This window comes from Phocoena phocoena, chromosome 7, assembly GCF_963924675.1.
Source record: "Phocoena phocoena chromosome 7, mPhoPho1.1, whole genome shotgun sequence".
NCBI classification, from domain to species: Eukaryota; Metazoa; Chordata; class Mammalia; order Artiodactyla; family Phocoenidae; genus Phocoena; species Phocoena phocoena.
The window spans coordinates 45,951,249-45,970,681 of record NC_089225.1 but is presented as its reverse complement, the minus strand read 5'-3'; the positions used below and the strand labels follow the sequence as shown (position 1 = coordinate 45,970,681).

General features: G+C 36.4%; 1 protein-coding gene and 1 non-coding gene across 2 annotated transcripts in view; both read left to right on the top strand.

The window, feature by feature from the left end:
• KCNH7 (potassium voltage-gated channel subfamily H member 7) overlaps positions 1-19,433 on the top strand; it is a 456,073-nt gene that overhangs the window by 276,162 nt on the left and 160,478 nt on the right. The gene's annotated exons all lie outside the window — the stretch shown is intronic.
• Positions 6,035-6,168, top strand: LOC136126169 (U11 spliceosomal RNA). The gene has a single exon (XR_010656065.1). It is a non-coding gene; the product is annotated as a U11 spliceosomal RNA (small nuclear RNA).

Below are 19,433 nucleotides of genomic sequence, written 5' to 3'. Positions count from 1 at the left end.
GGAGAGACTGTAGAAAGCTATTATAAATTTTCTGAACTCATCAAATATGGAATAAGAAGTTCGATACAGAAGATGATATATTGATCTGGGGATGCTAAAAATAAAGAGAGTGGAGATCTAGCCCTTAATGACCCTCAGAAGTAGAGTCATGAAGTAATTTTATGGATGCAAAAATACTATGTTGTACTTCCTTAATCCTAAACCAATAATCCTTCTCATCCTTAATGTTACAAAGAATTAGTGGTCAAGGTCACTTATAAAATATTCTGCGATGTATAATAAAGAAAAATAACCTGTATAAATGTCTCTTTAGATTTACCACAAAGGGTCTTCCCAAGGTTTTCCAAGAAAGAAAGCAGAACAGATTAATTGTATAAGCAATTTTAGGGGTTAATGAATTACCTTTTACCTTTCTGGACCTCAGTTTCCTCAGGGGTGCATGGCCTGCTTCATGTTGGCAGAGCTAAAAAAATTCATTAAGAATTCTGCAAATATAACATTCTGTTTCAAGGTCTGCGCTAATGCTTTTAACTGGACTCGGCATCTGTGAAATTTCTGCCTTGTTCCTTAACTCTGGTCGTGTCATTTAAACTCTCTGGGTCATATCTGTAAACCAGGTAGGAAAAATACAAGTCCTAACCATGCTACACAGAGATTCTGGAAAAGTGGTTTAAAAAAAAAAAAAAAGGTAAAAATGAAGGTGGAAAAACAGTATCAAAGAAGCAACATATATGGCGTGATAATTGTTTTAAAATGAATTTTATGTGGAGAGGAGGATATAGAAGAAGAAAATGTAATACATCAGTTTTAAGTTTTGAAAGAAAGTAATTTTGAACTTTAATAGTTTATTGCTATTAACAAATGAAAACTTTAGATAAATTTTTAAGCCTCTGATAAGAATAACTGTTAGTTTTATTGGGAAAATATATTTCTTAAATAATCCCACAATAAATCATTGTTGTAAACACCAGGCACAAGAGAATGTTAAGGGAAAAGGAGAGAAGTAGGAATTAATTTTTTTTTTAACTTGACAGATTGTTAGATTCAGACACTGTCTATAACCGTAAAGAGACAATGCCATGAAGTCACCTCTTAATATCCAAAAGGATCTCATTTGCAGAACTCTAATTATATGCTTTCATCCAACAGTCAACATGCTGGGTTAGTTTTTCTAGTTTGCACTTTATAAACTTTGAACTCAGTTTTTACTTCTTTTTTTGTAAAGAATAGTAGGTAAGCAGTCATATCTGGAAATTCAAGGGCACAACACAGGAAGCTGTTGACTCTTTGCAAAGGCATTTTTTTGTCTGATAGACTTAAGCCATTTCTCCTAGCTTTACCATTAGTTAGAAAAAGCATAACCACCTTGTGTTCTAAGCCATGCAAATAAAACCATCACTGAGAAGGGTGTATGTAAATTTCCACACCAAAAAATACAGTATGAGGTGGTATAATTAAAACGTAAATGCCTACATACCTTAGAGCTGTTATCAGTTGCTGCTTACTAAATGGTACTATTTATGTGTCTAGCACTTTCATGTAAGTCATTATATGATTTCATGCTGAAAACCAGCCACAAGGGAGTATTAACTGAGTTCTCAGGTAAAGTAAGCAAGTTTCCTCAGATAATACATGGCAGATACCCAACTCAAACCCTTGTCAGTTGTCCTTGCCTGGGAGGTGCTTATAACTTGCACATTTAAACTCAGTGAATATGCCACCTTTCATTTAGTGGCAGTCATTTAAATTACAAGCGTCTAAAATAGTTATGCTATGGAAAGTGACCTTGTGTTTCTGAGTCAGATAAGTGATAGCTGGAAGAAAGACCAAAGCTCTACCCTTATCTCAAATGTTAGCAATAGCAGTAGGATCTCCACAAGGACAAGCATTTCTTTTCTATTACCACGGTCCCACTGGGTTGTGGTGGCACCAGTGTGGACACCCAAACGGAAGATGGATTCTAGAAGGGCTGAGTTTATGCTAGAATATTTAAATCAGACTTTACTGAGGGCCCAGGAATAGCAACATGGGCAAGACAAAGAAAGTAACATAGACACTGGAGAGCCAGTTTGGAAGATCCCGTTCCATTTGCCATTCTCCAGCAAGTTGCTTCTCCCCGGCAGAGGTCACCCTTCCCTGACCACCTGGCGATACTCTCGGCTTTCTCAAAGCCCGGCCCCAAGTGAGAAGGGCCCACAAAGAGACAAGTCTGCCTCCCATATTCTGACATCTGAGCTAAGGGCGGGGCCTCTCTTCTCTGAGTAGCTAACACCAGAAATATCCACTACTTTATACTTTGCCTTCGCACAGCAGCGCAGAATCACCCCAGCGCCACGGCTGAGCCAGTTCAGAACACTACCCAGGACACCCACGCTCCAGTAAGAGATAGGCTCAGTGTTCATGCAGCAGCATGTTACATACTGAAGGAGCTGTCTGTTACCCTATGAAACCCACACCCTTACAACTAAAGCCGGTCTCAATTACCTAACTCTTTAATTATATATCTGAGCAATATTTTAATAAAATTACCCACACTGTGAATCAATAATACATTTTAATTAAAATTTTGTAATCACAATGCAAAGGCAAAGTTTTCATTTTCACTTAAAATTGTTTTAAAGAAAATGAGATGCTGTTTTCTTCAACAACGACAGCTACTACTTCACAACAAAAACAACAGCTACAACAAAAATATAAATAAGTAAAAGGAAAGGAAAGTGCTTAAAGGGAAAAGAAGAGGGAAGCATACCTATTATACGTCATGGGTTTTTAATATAAATTAGATGCATAAGGATGGCCTGGGTAGAATGTAAATAAAAATGACTGATCTGAGAGAAATTTCCTCCTGAGCAAAAATATTTGAGCTTATAAAATTCAATAGTCAGTGGAAATGATACTTCCAAATAGTAAAAAAAAAAAGAGAAATGTTATTCCAATTCTATATTTTAAGTATGAAGCTGGCCGATTGCCTTGGTTTTATATAAGAATCATTCCGTTTTAACAGCAGACATCTTTGCAGAAACTCAGATTTTGGAAAAATGGCCTCATACTTAGTTATTTCAAGAAGGTGAATCAGAGAATGAGCCATTGCCTGAAGAGTCACCTTTTAAGAAGTCTGATTACGGCCCCTTTAATTTTCTGTAACTTTGCAATATGTTTAAATCACAACCACTTGTAAAATAAAATTTGTGTTTAGAACAAACAGCTCACGAAATCAAGATAGCTTTATCTGTTTTATCCTTCAGTTTCAGTACTGGAAGTATGATATAGACATTAAAACTGTGTGTTCATATGAAAAACACAAGTTTTTCATACTTGACGAATTCAAAGGCATAACACTTCTAACCTCGAATATTGCAGGTATCCTTTTATACACAAAGGTTAAACAGTCAGAGCTTGGGCGTGACTGTTTATGGGGGACATATTCTCTTCTGTCTCTCTGTACCCTTTTTAATCCTGGTTGCTGGTCACCCAGCTATATGATGATTCCCAGGTGTTCCCAGCCTGGCTAAGTGGGAACAGCCTTCCCTTTGGACCTAGGGCTTCTGCTCTGCCCTGAATTCTCCTGGAGGCCAGAATGGCATGCTACTTTTGTTCCTCTTCTGATGTGGTAGTTACAAGGTAGTTACTTGCAGGGAGGTGAAAAAAACTTTCCAGCACAGATACCTCTAAGACCAGATACATTCATAGGAAACGTTGAAATGGCAGAGAAATGCTTCAGAAATGTAAACTTCCAAACACAGAGAAAAACTTGTTTCCCCGATTCATAAATTTTGTGGCAATGAAATTTGGCATTGACTTTACTGAACTTGGGGAACACAATGTTCTGGCTACTTGCCACACAAGGATTATTCTTAGACTTGGCATCCTCACCATTTTTTGGAAGTTACCCCCAAAGAGAATCAACTTCATCACAGACAAACATATAGGTCAAGTTTATATGTCAGAAAGTCAATATTTTAGAAAGCTGTAACTAATGCCCACAGTGGGTGTCCATTGTTAAAGATGAGAACAAGTCTATCCTGTTTCGTTAACCAATACATTTCTGTGCTACAGCTCTACATTATAAATTGTGTTCACATAATTCAGAACTCCATCTGTTAAATATCACTGAGACAAATGTACTTGTTACACACCCACCCACACCCTTTGCCTGCCATTGTCCACATAGAAACAGCCATAACTCAGCTATACAGTTTATGCAGTCACATTTTGGAGGGCTACCTCACCCCATCAATATAAATATCATCATCATTTCATTGGTCCCATTTGTTTCATGCATGGTGTATTCAATGAAGCTTCGATTTTAAAACAGTTACACCAAAGACTGACAGTGGCAATGACACAAAAGAAACAGTTAGACAACTTGGAAATAATGGTTATGGGTTTCCTCGTAGTGAAGTGTGAAGTCACAGAAATGGTAAACTAAGAGAGAGATGAGCTTTTGTTTTTTATATCCTTGCTTTTAAACATTCTAAAATATAATATCTTTGCAAATAACAATATTGGTACTGGGATTAATGGTAAATATTAAGAACATTTTATGCAGCTTCTGGCATAATTCATCACCTTTATTACTAATTCTGCCATTACTAATCACAGCTGACTCACATTGATTTTTCTCCAAACGATTCATTACTATTCTTTAATATGGAACTCTTTAAGTGTGGTCTTATAATTGAGTTCTTTAAAAATTGTTCATTACTCTGGAGTCTCGTTCCTTCAATGTTCTGGCTCAGATCCCTCATCTATTAACTGAAGAGCCTGAATCTGATGAGTTCTAAAATGCTATCGTTCCATGACTTCTAAACCATTTGACATCAAAAGGTTTTTACGCCTTTCCCACCGGTAGACCATCTGTTTATTCTTTCACACTGGTACAACTCTTTTAAGAAAAGGCTCTATTTCGTATTTTAGGTTTATATCAGAACTTGATGCACTTTATTCTTATTCCCTTGCACCTCCCTTTAGTGGATCAAAGCAAAAAGAAAAAGTTTAGGGCTGGGTATGAATTCCCCCAAAATGCATCTCTGCATAACTATTTTTATTCTTATTTGTAAATTTCCTACCCCAACACTATTTACTTCTTTCCCTTATTTATTTTAGGCTGTGTACAGACTAAAATTTATCTAAAATAACTCACAAGACCTCACAACATCTATAAAAATGGTTCCTTTAACAGAGCTTTGGATATAAGAATTTCAAAGTGAACTTTATTTTTTTAAAAACACCAGATTTGAGTAGGACACATAAAAGTGGGGCACATAAAATGGTACTCAAGTTTGAGTAAAATTTTTAAAAAGGCATATTTTATTTTTAACCATACCTTCCACATTGCAATTTGTGATCAGTTTACTCTCTAATTAATATAGTTTGACATTTTTTTTTTTTTTTCAGACTTTTGATTTTGGACTCAAAGCATACATTTGTACCATAGCCCATAGTAGGTGGAATACCTAGTGCATTATGCTGCAAGGGGTAATTGCAACTTGAGGGAGAAAGTGGGATTCTTCTGATTGTCACCTGAACTGGGTTTCACTGTAGTTCTGGAGGAGGTAGACAGAGAGGCAGAAGAAAGGAGAGAGTTAAAGCCTTTGCAAAAATTCACAGAATGTAGGCAAGTGATTCAGATCAAGAGCACTGCCGTATTGGTAGAGAGATGGGAGAACGAACTGGAAAGAGTAAAACCCAGCTCAAGTACTGCGAGGGGAAAAAACAGTCACAGCGCAGCTGCTGTGGAGCAGAGTACCTGGGTGGCACATACACTAGAAGTGTCCCTTGATCACTGCCCCCATCACAGACCTCACTTGGTTGTGGGCATGCAGGAGGATGAATAACTTAATTTTGACTTTTCTTTATATTTATTTCCAAAATTATTCTGTAGTATATGAGGGGAAAAAATTTATTTTAAAGACACTTCTTATAAATGTCCCTAAAATGATGTCTATATGAACCTAAGTAAATAACCTCAAATTATAATAATCTTAAAAAAAGCATTGTGTGAATTATTTTTTATTAGTAAAAATCAAATGTCAAAAAGGGCTTCTGTCGAGAGTGGCACACATAAGGTAGATCATTTGCTCTTTGTCTGGAATCAACATCGAGAGATCTCAGAAGCATAATTTTTTGGTATCTGGGCAGCTGGTGATCGTTGGTCCTGGTGCCCCTGGTTTTTAGTCTGGAAAAGCAGAGTGTTTTTTTCCAGTCAGCTAGAATGGTAATGTAGAGTTTTTCCAAACATGCGTGTTGTCACAGGTTTTGTAATTTCTAGAGCTCTAGCAATAAATTTTTGATGACCAAAAAGAATCAAATGTCATGTTAATTAACCACAGAAACAGATCCCACAGTTAAGGCAATAAGCCAATTTTCAGAATGCTTTTTAATGTAAAACTGTTTCGCTAGGGAATTAATATGTCCTTTGTAATTTTTAATAACTTATGAAGCTATTTGAATATCAAAAACCCCACCTGTTTTCTGTAACAGATTGATAATTAGGAAGAGATCTTGGAAGATGTAATTTTATTTATCAACTTATATTCAATTCACAGCTGACTCTTCACATTGATTTTCCTTCAAATGATTCATTAGGATTCTTTAATATAGAGCTCTTTAATTGTGGTCTTGTAACTGAGTTCTTTAGAAATTGTCTCTTACTCTGGAATCTAGTTCCTTAAATTCTCTGGCTCTTAATGCTTAAGTTACGTTAGGAAATGTTCCTTTTGTTTCCACCAGTATTCACTCTACACCCTAATTAGTCTCTAGATATCTCTTGGGTATGTAGCTGAGATATGTCTTGTTATGTTAAGAAAAAAGGAAGTGCAAAATTCTTGAATATGGTGTCTTTGCAGAAGAAAGTGTCAATTAAAGCACTCCGTGTTTTTTCTGCACATATATATGTCTTATCAAAATAATTTAAAATTCTTTTCACAAGATGATGCAGAGTTTGAAGGTTGAAATCTAATACTTTGTACAATGCATACACTTTTAAATAGTTGCTTCCCATAATATAAAGATAATTTTGCTCATGATTTGAGGCATCTTCGAGACATCTGTCTATGCAATGTTTCCTCCTACTTTTAAGGATATTCAAAATAAATTACCATATTCTTTAGATTAGGTGGACTATTATTCAAAGAAAATGGCTTTATTAAAATAATTATATATCCCCACACAGACATACTTCCCCCACTCTAGTTTGGGAATTTAAAATCAAAACAACAAATTAATCTGCAAAACTTTTCACCATCAAACTTACTATGAATCTGCTAAGGTGTCACTACAGCTCATTAAGGGCAAGGGCTGTACCTGAGTCTTACTCATTTTTTTTTTAATTAAATTTTTTTGGGGGGGGGCTCCGTTTGGTCTTTGTTGCTGCGTGCGCGCTTTCTTTAGCTGCAGCAAGCCGGGCTGCTCTTCATTGCTGTGGGCGGGCTTTTCATTGCAGTGGCTTCTCTTGTTGCCGAGCACGGGCTCTAGGTGCGCGGGCTCAGTAGTTGTGGCACACAGGCCCTAGAGCATGCGGGCTTCAGTAGTTGCAGCATGTGGACTCAGTAGTTGCAGCGTGTGGGCTCAGTAGTTACAGCGTGTGGACTGTAGGGTGCAAGCTCAGTAGTTGTTGTACACGGGCTTAATTGCTCGGCGGCATGTGGGATCTTCCCGGACCAGGGCTCGAACCTGTGTCCCCTGCATTGGCAGGTGGATTCTTAACCACTGCGCCACCAGGGAAGTCCTTACTCATCTTTAAATACATCTTTGTGACAGTGCCTGGCAAATAGAAAGGTCTAATAACCTGTTTGCAGAATGAATGAACTAACTACTCTAACTTCACCTAATTGCATGTAATAGCTTGCTCTCCTTCATTATGATTGCAGTTATATAAAGGGTGTTTTATTCATTTTCTGAGTATATTTGAATATGCATCTAGGCTAACAATAGAAATTTAAATTTTAATCATTGCTTCTTCAATTTGGAGCATGGAGAGATGAAGGGTCACAGTGTAAGGGTTTGCTACATGTTAACCTTTGCCTATATCATGCATTCACCTATTAATATTTAATGACCACCTACAGTATACGAAGTTGTGTGCTAGGCACTGAGAAACGAGTACTTAAAAATATTTCAAATGTTTAGCAGTCACATGATTCCTATCTTGGATTAAAATAGACTTTTATTGTTTCTAATTATTTAATCATCTTCCTGTAGAAGAATTAGGTATGCTTGTCACATTGACGTTGAGTTTAACCATATGTTTTAGGCTAATGAAATATGAGTGTAAGTGATATATGTTGCATTTGAACAAAAGTTTTAAAAGACATTGCGTGGTTCAGTCATTGAATTTTCCTCTGCCATGAGAACAATGTGCCCCAAATAGTGACAGCCCCTTTATCCTGGGTCCTGGAATAAAGAAGGATCTAGGAACAGAGCCAATGACAACCCACAGCTACCTTAGTCTATATTAGTAGGAGCAAAAACTAAGGCATTTTTTGAGTAGGTTACTGAGATTTGGAAACTTGCTTTATCCACAGTGTAGTCTTCGAAATGTGACTAATATACATGGACAAAGTTCAACAGTAGTTTCCCAGGTAATTTTAATGTCAGAAAATTATTCTCACAAAGTGGCTTTCTGCCTTAAAAAATGTAGAAATTTCTACTGATCACATTGAAAAATAAAAACTAGATCTGTCTGACTCCATGATTTATCTACTGTACCAAATTCCCTTTAATGTAATACTAATGATAATTGCTGTAATAGGAGTATGAGATGACATCTATCAAACACACTCTTTGACTTTATTACACTTTCATACTTCATCTTCCCAACACTTATACATGGAAGGCATTTTTCTTTTCTAGGTTAAAAAAATTAAGTTATTTGCCCAAAATCACATCTGTCTTCACTCTTACCCACTTCTCATTCTTGTTTCTTAACTGCTTTTCAAACAGTTTTGGCAGTAAAAGTCTGTAAAGGAACTGTGATACAAAGGAAAGGGTTCTGAAGACAGAAGACCTGTTTCACTCTCCATTACTAGCTATGTGACTTTAAGGGCATCACTTAACTTACTTATCACTCAGGTTACTGATCCGTAAAATGAGTTTGATGCAGGCTCAAAACAAGAAATATACATGAAAGGTCTTTATAAATTATGAGGTACAAAGATGTATGATATTGTCACAGTTATATAGAAAGAATGATCTTCCCTCTTTTGATCATTAACTTTGTAGGTCAACAGCAATTATCCACAGACTTCTCATGGTTTTACCAGAAATATCCCCTCTGTGGATTCACTCTTTACTGCCAACCTTTTTTTTCCCACTCTGCATACTCCATTTCCCAATCACCAGTGATCAAAAGAAAAAAACAAACTGAGACAGAAAAATAGACAGTCAGAAATGTAAAGAGGCATAGTCAGCTTTATTTATAATGATCACTCTCAGTTAGGAAGAGATAGCCTGTGGTAACCAAGCTCATATATCCAGGAATATAACCTTTCCTTGTCAATGACATAAGAAACTTTTTTATATCAGATATATTTTGCAAAGATTAGGCAAGGTTGCTTTTTAAGCGGCTGCAGCAGGTTGCATTTTCCAAAGACAGCTGTACCAATATCTCCCCTATCTCTCATCTCTTGCCACTGTCCTATCAAAAGAGAGAGCCTATTTCTTTACTCCTTTAAATATAGGTGGACCCTGTGGCCTCTTTGACCAATAGAACATGAAAGAAATAATGCTATCCTAGTTCCAGGCTTAGGCTTTCATTGACCTGACAGCTTCCCCTTTCTGCCTCCTGTAAAGCTCACAACTGAACACTCATTCTTGGGATGCTTCCTCTAGAAATTAAGGCACCATTCTCTGAGAAGCCCAAGCCACTTGAAGGTCCATGTAAGCATTCCAGTCAGTAGCTCTACTTAAGCTCCCAACCATCAGCCAGCTTCAACTGCCAGCCATGTAAAGTGCACCATCTTGGATAGCCAGTCCAGTCCAGCCTTCAGATGACTGCAACGACAACCGAAATCTCACTGAACCATGAAGGAAACTAAGCTTGAACAAGTCAGCTCAGAACTTAACCTACAGAACGATGCAAAATAATAATAAATTATTTATTTGTTGGGGTGGTTTGCTACATCTCAATAGCTACCAGAACACTATCTACTGCATGATTTTCCAGACGTGATTGTCCTTTGTTTCATTCTATAAATCCATTAATACAATTTAACTAAAACCAACATGATTTTTAAAATCATTTAGTGATTTCATTGTATTGATGCTATGTGTTTTTAAAATTCTATAAACTAACTTTAAAATGAAGACATTATTTCACGTTTTGAAGCTTACTGTAAAAATTTTTAGGAAAAGATGGACTAGCATGCGAAGACAAAACATATTGAATTTTTATTCAATTATTTGCGTGGGGATTTGGGGATCTAAACTGAATTTATTTTAAAAATAATGGATTTTGAAGACTCAGTAAGACAGGTGTTCAAGTATCAGTTTTCTTGCATTTTAAATAATGTATCATAGCTGGTAAATTGCAACCAGGTGTTTCCCACTGATTTCCTCTTTTGTGGGGATCTTTTTTTTTCCCCAAATGAAAAATACCTTTCTTCTTTTTTGTAATTATAAAAGTAATACACACTCTTTATTGAGAATTCCAGCATAGACTGTAAAAAAAGTAGAGGTAAGAGTCATTTTAATATTCACATCCCAAAGATTGTGTTAGATAATCAAGTGTCTTTGGCAAGTTATTTCATCTCTCTGTGATTCAGTTTCATCTACAAAATCAAAATAATAATAATTCTTAGGCTTTCTGTGGAACTACATAAAATGATACATGCAGAACACATATAACAGAGTCTGGAATAAAATAAGTATTCAATATGTTAGTTTTAATTAGTAACAGTTTGATGTATAAGTGTGTTTCCTTCCAGATTGCTATTCTAAGCATGCATAATTACATGTATACACTTTTAGCAAAACTTTGTGGAATCATAAATGCTTAGTTTTCAAGCGAATTTTTTTAACTCTTCACTATATCATAGGGATATAGTTTTACAACAATACATAGAGATATGCCTCATTCCTCCTTATAACCACATTGTATTCTAATTTATAAAAACATATGTAAAATATACCCAGAGTTCTATTTCAATTATTTTTTTTTTTTACAATTTGAGCTAGTATATAAAACACTGCAATGAACATTCTTATTTTAAAAAGTATCTCACGCATAGGATTCTATAAACAAGAAAACCAGAAAAAATAGTATCTTAAAATATATGGAACTTTTTACTCAAATAGCTCAGAATATTTTATGATCATATGGCACATGCTTTATTAACTCTAAACCCTTATAGAAACCATGAGTCTGCTCATCTACATGCAGACAAAATTCTAATAAAACCAATATATAGGACCACAAAAACTAGAAAAATCAAAAACCTAAAATCCCCATAATATTATCAGGCTCCATAAATAATCAAGTTTAGTTAAGGACTTTGGGTGCCTGTATTATGTTCAGCATGTCATGAAGAGAACCTTTATTTCATTATGTCATGTAAAATTCTAATCAAAGACTAAGTAAGTTCCAAACATATGTGAATATCTGAAGACAGAATTTGGGTAAAGAATATCAACCATAGATACTGACAAATTGAATGAAACTGAGGTATTAGCATGCTAACATTGAACTGACATAAAGATTAATACAAAATGTCAGAGAGTGAGTTATTTAATTGGTATTAACCCCCAGTAAATTTCACACAGTGGGACCAACCTGCCTGTCTTATCCTTTCTTCTCTGCTTTAAGCAGGATATTCAAACACTAACAGTGATAGAGCCAAGAGGTTTGGCTTGATGGAGGAGAGGAAGGGAAGAATTTGACTCCAATAGTTTCATTAGCCCCTGATCCCAATCCTCCTACAAATACATGTAAGATCCCTGTAGAAACATCAAGCTTGCTATGAAAACACAGCTCTGACCAGTTTCCTGTTCCTCGCCTTCTAACCAAGTTCCTCTCATTTGACAATTCTGGATTCCCCACTGACTGCTAGATGTTTGGGCAACTTTCACATAATAAATCTTTTACATGGAGTCATGTGGACACATGTATGAAATGTTTTACCAGAAGCTTTTGGCTTCTTAGATTCATATGAAGTCTTCTTTTTCTAGAAGTGTTGTAGACAAATACATGCATAAATAAAGTATATCCCCTATGGTACACTGAATGATGGCCCTGGAAAGAGGTCTATGCCCTAAACCCCAGAACCTGTGAATATATTACTTTACACTGCAAAAGGGACTCTGCAGATATGATTAGGTTAAGGATCTTGAGATGGGTAGATTCTTCTGGATTTTCCATGTGGGCCCAATGTCATCACAAGGGTCTTTATAAAATTGGGCCAGGAATGTCACAGTCAGTGAAGGTGATGTGACCCCAGAAGCAGAGGGAAGGAAGAGAGTATGAAGACGATTAGAAGATGTGACATTAATTGCTTGAAAATGGAGGAAGGGGTTATGAACCAAGGAATGCAGGTGACCTCTAGAAGCTGTAAAAAACAAAAAAAATGTATTCATCCCTAGAGCCTCCAGAATGCAGCCCTGCCAGCCCATTTTGGATTTCTGACCTCCAGAACTGTAAAATAATTAATTCATATTGTTTTAACTTACTAGGTTTGTAATAATTTGTTGTAGCAGCAATAGGAAACTAATACACTCCCAGTGAGGTATGTCACGACAAAGAATTGCATAGCTCGTTTCTTCACAGTAAAGTAGCCAAATATGTAAAGTTTAAGAAGAGTATGACTAGCTAGAGACACTTGTCATAGAAATATTCACGTGCTGAATTCTGATAAGAACACAAGAGTGGTTATATTTTATACCTCTCTTTGTAATCCTCACTCATTTCCCTCAGTGTTCACGCATAAGTTCATTCTAGTTGTATCCTTCCAAACTGACACAAAAGGGTATGGAGTAAACTACATCTTACTTTTACTGCTTTTTGTCACAATGATTTTGAACTATCTCTGTAGCTGTGCCAAGGATGAAGTGACTTGTTTCTTGAAGTTAGGATCCCTAAGTCACTGATAACCCAATATTCCCTAAATCTTAGAAAGAAGTACACCTGGGGTGTGTAAGCAAATGCAACTAACATAGTTACTTCAGATCCAACTCTACTATGAGTTACAGCCATGCAGTTTCTGGTAGAACCTACTATTGGAAGTTTATTTATTCATTAAACTTGAATCAAAACCTTTGTGCAGAAGGGTTATGTGGTTTTAATAAACAAAAACAAGCCGAGAGTGGCATAATTTCATTTTATACTCAAATTGGGAAGTTAACTTATACAGGAATAACACAAGAGAATCCTGTGAAATAGACTATCAGTGTACACTGGAATAATAAAGTACAGAATCCTTTTAAAAGTGCTGAGGAGATTCAGATTAAAAGGTAACTGGAGCCCTTTGGGATTGTCTGTTACATTGCCCTTGACTCCCTAGGTTCCTGCAAAGAGAAGAGAAAAGCTACGATACTTAAATTGTGTTTTTTAGATGAAGGCAACATGTATCTTTCTCACTGCTGGGTCCAAGGAACTATGAGAATGAGGTATCTAACATGGCCAGTTAGTGTCTTCATTTTAGACTTTCTTTTGTCACTTCTTTTGTCATGTTAGGAAGATTTGTATTTAAACGGTTAATTACTCTTTGTCATACTTCTCCATTGGTTCCATAGTGCTCATAACAACTCTTAGAATAATTATGAAATGTAAAATTCACATTCTGTACCAAGAATTTAGTAATTAAAAACCCAAGCTGTAAAGTGGTAGTGAATAAAGAAAAATACTCAGGAGAACGAGGATTGCCAATCTTCCATGTTGAGGCTTAAAGGTGATTTTTAGTCTTTATATGTTGACATAAGGAATCTTTCCAATGCTGGAAATTTTTTCAAATGTTAAAAATGCCACAAGGGTTTAGATTATTACATGAATAATGAGCAAAGGAATTAAAACATACCAAGGATACGATACAAAATGATATAATAACCCAGTTATGTCATCTCAGAAATAAGGGGATCAATCCTTTTAAATGTATCATAATTAGATTCATTAAACCCTTCTTGATGTCCTTTGTAATTTCATCCTGTACATCTTGAAGTAACAAATTTCTTAAATATACTAATAATTATGAATAAAACTATGTTTTAGTTTCAATTTTAAGAATTCCTTTTTGTAACATTAGGAGGAACTGTCTTGTTCTAATTAAAACCTTTGAGGAGACCCAATAAATAGCACCTCCTTCCCTACCACACACCAAACATTAAACTAGTGGGAAAATATGATAAAAGCATGCAATTCCTGGAACAAAACTTCACCTTTACTACTCAAAAAAATGTCTCGGATAGCATTTTCTGGTTATATTTTTGGGAGGTTTAGACTTCCTAATATTAAACCCCAGAATACAACAGCCTTATCTACCCAGTTAGAGACATGAGAGAAGAAAATGTGCTCCCTTTGGTCAGGCTTATTCTTAAGAGGTAAAAAGAAGAGCTGAGTCAAACATTCCCAGCATACTGTCCCAATTCTGCCAACCAGATAAATCACACTACCTTTCCAAGGGCAAGGTGACCAAAGGGATGGAGAGGGGTCGGGAGTATTATGCGAATCTAGCTTTCTGGACATGAAAGGAAACATCTGGAAAGAAAAGAAGCAGCATTTCCCCACTAACTGGACTCACAGATTCTTTCCAATACACCTAATATGCAGTCCTTCTGTTTATCTATTTTTATAAACCTTGAGAATCGTCCCTTAATCTTTAATTTTCCAGATAAGGGGTATATCTGTAAGATGTATACTTCCTAAGAAAGTTTGGCCTGTTGCTCATTTTAATTGCGTATCTGGGGAACTTGTCTATCACTTAGGCACTTCCTGATGTCTAGTTAAGAAGGGTAACTCTTTATATTATCCTGGGAATGGATTAACCCTGTACTTTTTTACAGACCTTTTGTTTCTAGTGAGTCTCGAATACCTTTCCTAAGGATGTGCTCGGAACTGTTGTTGGTCTACTCAACAGGAACATGCTGGGCCTATGTCTATGGGCAGCAATGAAAATGCTCACTGTAGCTTTCTAATGACTCATAATTGCTGGTTGAGACCAATCCATCATCTTGCAAATATCATCTGGATTCATTATTCCTAAAATGCCTTGCCTTCAAACCCACACTGAAACTTTTTCTACCATTCCACACAGTCAACATAACTAAATCTCTATTCAGTGTATTCCCCATAGGTCAAAATTATACTACATGCACAAGCTCCCTGTGATTTTACTGAACTTTTGTAAAAATGTCAGATAAGACAAGTTCCAGAAGCAATTTTTGCTGTGTAGTAGTTTCTTACAGATGCCTGGTAAAATACTACAAATTAGCAGCTAAAAACCACGCCCATATATTAGCTCGTGGTTCTGGAGGTCAGAAGTCTGGGCACGGTGTGGCTGGGTTCTCTGCTCAGGGTCTTACCAGGTTGAAATCAAGCTATCATCCCGGGCTGTGGTTCTCACCTGAGCTCAGGTCTTCTTCAGGTGTACTGGTTGATGGCAGAATTCATTTTCTGTGGTTGTAGGTCTGTGTCCCTGCTTTCCTGTTAACTCTTAGTTTGGTGCCATATTCAGCTTCTAGGGGCTCCTGATCTCAGCTGTTCAAAATAGGGTGTTTGCTTTCTTCCAGACCAGCAAAGACTTCCCCTCCTGTGACCAGCCAGAGAAAGATTTCTGCCTTCCAATGTCCCAAATGATTACGTTAGGTTCCCCTGGATAATCTCCCTTTCTTAAAGTCAACTGTGCCATATGATGTAAATGAATTGTGAGAGTTAAACCCATCATATTCACTGTGGCTAGACTTATGCAGGATGTGTATACCAGAGACAGAAAATCTTGGGGACCATCTTAGAATTCTACCTACCAAACACTGTTAACAAGTCCTAGGCATAGAAATGCCTGATTATTTCTCTCCTTTTTCTTTCTTATTTTTGAATCAGCTCCTTATCTTTGCAAAACACTGTCCAAATGAGACTGTCATTCAATTTTTAAAATCTCTGGTAAATATCTGTTAAAAAATTTTTTTAAGTCTAAATGAATTACTTAAATAAACAGGTACTTAGAACCAGCCAAACCTGGGCAAGGGTCTGGATTCTCCTTCTTCATGGTGACTCGACCTCAGCCAGTTTAGTGATGTAGTTATGGAACCCTTTCAGTCTGTTTCCCTCTATAAGATGGAGACAGTAATTCCCACCTCTGGAGTGCTGTCAGTATTTAATGGGTGTGTTAAAATTCTTACCACAATGCTAGGTTCAGAGTAGCCAGTTTCTCTCCTTTTCCTTCGTTTTATTTATCTTTTCATTTTGGTTCTGCTTGGTTTTTATTTAAACTCAGAAATCTGCAATAGATCAAATAGACCAGATTTTGCCTTACAGAAAAATGTTACCGTTCCACCAACACATTATTCTCAACAGGGTTACAGTATTCTACAATTTATTACCATTGCCAACACCTTGCCTGGTATGGAAGAGCTCTAATTTGTTGATCCCTCTTAAAATGCTTATCATGGGAATCGCACTGACCAGCATATTGATCATCAAAATAATAAATTACATACTTGGGGCGCCAGCACCACACCTTGAGTACTTTAAATATTGATCATGGGAGGTGATTTATTTATATTGGTTTTGTACAACACATTTAATGCGTTCTACTTATATAATGCGGTTCTAGAACTACTCCATGTCTAATAGAATTCTTAGCTGAGTTTCCTTTTCTACAGTGAGTAGAACTTCAGGGATCAAATTTGTTCCCCAGTTTATTGCCTTTGTTTTTTTTAATCATCCAATAACTTAGTTAACTTAATCAATCGCTTAGAAATTATTTGCAAGTGTCCCTCAAATTAGTTTTTGCTTAATTTTTTACACTTGACATTTGACTCTTACTAGGTTCCCTGATTCTTTTTTCACAATTTCTTCACTTCGGAAAAAAGTCTTAATTTTTTTTTTCTTCATTCAAGTGTGTAGTTTTATCACTTAGTCACGCAGGACTTGTGGTCAAGTTACTTTCTTCGAAATACATTGTGGTGCTTTTAAATGACTTAAAGGTTTCCCCTGGGATATTAATGAGTAGTTTTTTTTCAGTGTTTTAAATATTCTGTCAGTTTGGCTGTTTCTTTGTTTTCTTTTCTATCATTAGGCACCCTCCTTCCAATGGATATTTTTGGTTCCCCTCACTTCTATTAAAATGTTGAATTTGATCATGCTATTACCACTTAATAATTACCACTCTTCTGACCACTGCTCAGAGCTAAACCTACTACATTTCAGCCTCCTTGAAATTCTAAAGGAATTTTATCTCAAAGTCATTTATCATATCCAAATACCTGACACCCACATTTTGTCATGGTTACGATTTCTGCCAATCTATATGGGGATAAATGTGCTGCCTTATAACTATTACCTGGCTTAATTTTTTGGGTTCTCTTTGTCTTGTTTAACATATATGATTTATTCTCATTGTCCCAATATTTTGCTACATCTTTATTCCTTAAATATGGACTGTCTGCTTACCAAGTTTCCACTTACTTCCCTTGTTTTGTAGTATTTTTATCTTGGATGAATCAATATTCAAACATTTTTTGAATGCTCAAATCGAGTAATTTGAAGAGAGTTAATAAAAGAATAACACGTAAAAGCACAATAAGGAATGGTGCAGTGTTCCAGGCTGAGTAACAGTGAAGAGCCATTCGAAGAGGCAAGCAGAGGGAGTGATAATTATGGGAACCCTGGGGCTATATGAAGGCTGCCAGAAACTGAAATTTAGTGATGGATGCATCCAACTCTCTGCAACCCAGTAGGACTAGAGTGTAAGGAATAAATACGCCATCACTTTCCTCCCTTCCTTCGATTTCCTACCGGAAATCCCCACTGGCTAAAACCCAACTGGAATTCAGAGGATAACAGAGTCCTTTCAGCATCTTCTCTTCATTCTGAGCAGGAAAAGAAGGATACAGAGTGAGCCTGGAAGGGAAACTGAAGAAATCCTGCAGAAACACCAACAATGCTTACACCCCAATCTCAATGCCTTGTTAGAGAGGATGTGGCTTTAGAGCAGCATATGCCATTGTTCAATTTTTCTCCCTCCAACTGGGCTCTCAAATACCATTCACTGTCCATATATTTTGTCAAGCATTCCCTATCACCATGGCTCCTGAGATGAGCTTGGAAATACTTAACGCATTCTTAATTAAGATGCAACTTGTTGTCACCTCTCTGGGAAGCTTTCCATAAAGTCCACACGAAGACACTTTGAAATACATGATTGTTTCTCAGGTGCAGTTCTTAGAAGGAGCAGCATTTTAAAGAACATTAATGGCATCAATCCAATCTCCTCTTGTCAATCAAAATTTTGGAATAGGGCCTTCTTACTGTGCTTTCCAGTGATGTTACTAGATGACTCAATGTTGATTCGTTTCCTGTTCTTGTTAGCATTAATTGTAATAATATTGTCTGTTTTCTTTGTCCCTAGTAATTTACAACGACAGTAAAGGAAAGGAATCTAAGAAATAGTCTTTTCATCTTAAAAGTCTGAATCTCTTTCTTTTCAAATGTAATACATGATAGATCAACCTTGCTAGTGGTTTTATAATGTCTACTGAAATCTCACCAGTGTGTTCTATCTAATATTTTTTTCAGTTCTTCTTTACCATTTAAGGGGTGATAAAAGTCTCCATTGCCATCAAAACATCTCTGCCATTGGCACACCATAGTGCCTGAAATTCCCATCTTTAGAGAAACTTCTCTGATATAGGACTTTTTATCTCCAGGAAGTTCCTATCAAGTGGGTTTAGATTAACTAAGAGAGGTAACATGTTGACATACAGAATCACTAATCAGCTTCAAAGTCATCAGGCAAAAAGAGTCGTTGACATTCAGATGGAGGTTCCCATTTAGAGAAGCTAAAGGCTTAACCTTCAGCTGATGGAATTAACCCCGGCTCTTTTTTTTTTTCCTGTCTCAGTTTATTTAACAATAGGTAGTAAGAAATCAAATTTAACAGTCTATACAGTGATCCAAAGTTCATATTTGTAAGTAATCAACTTTAATCCCATGATTTACAAGTTGAGGGTTTTTGCTTTCTATTTTCAAGTTTTACAGAAAGTGTGTGTGTGTGTGTGTGTGTGTGTGTGTGTGTGTTGGAGGGGGTGGGTGGGCAGGTAAGGAGGAAGAAAGCAAGCAAAGAAGAAACCCCAGGGGCATTTTGCATGTTAAAATCATCCCACTGGAATCGTTCCTTACCCTCTTTTTAATTTTTTCCTTTGTTAGATGTAAAAATAATGAAAAAAATTCTTTCAAGAAACAGAACCACAATATATAATACATCAATTTGGCAGCTGCCCCTGTATAT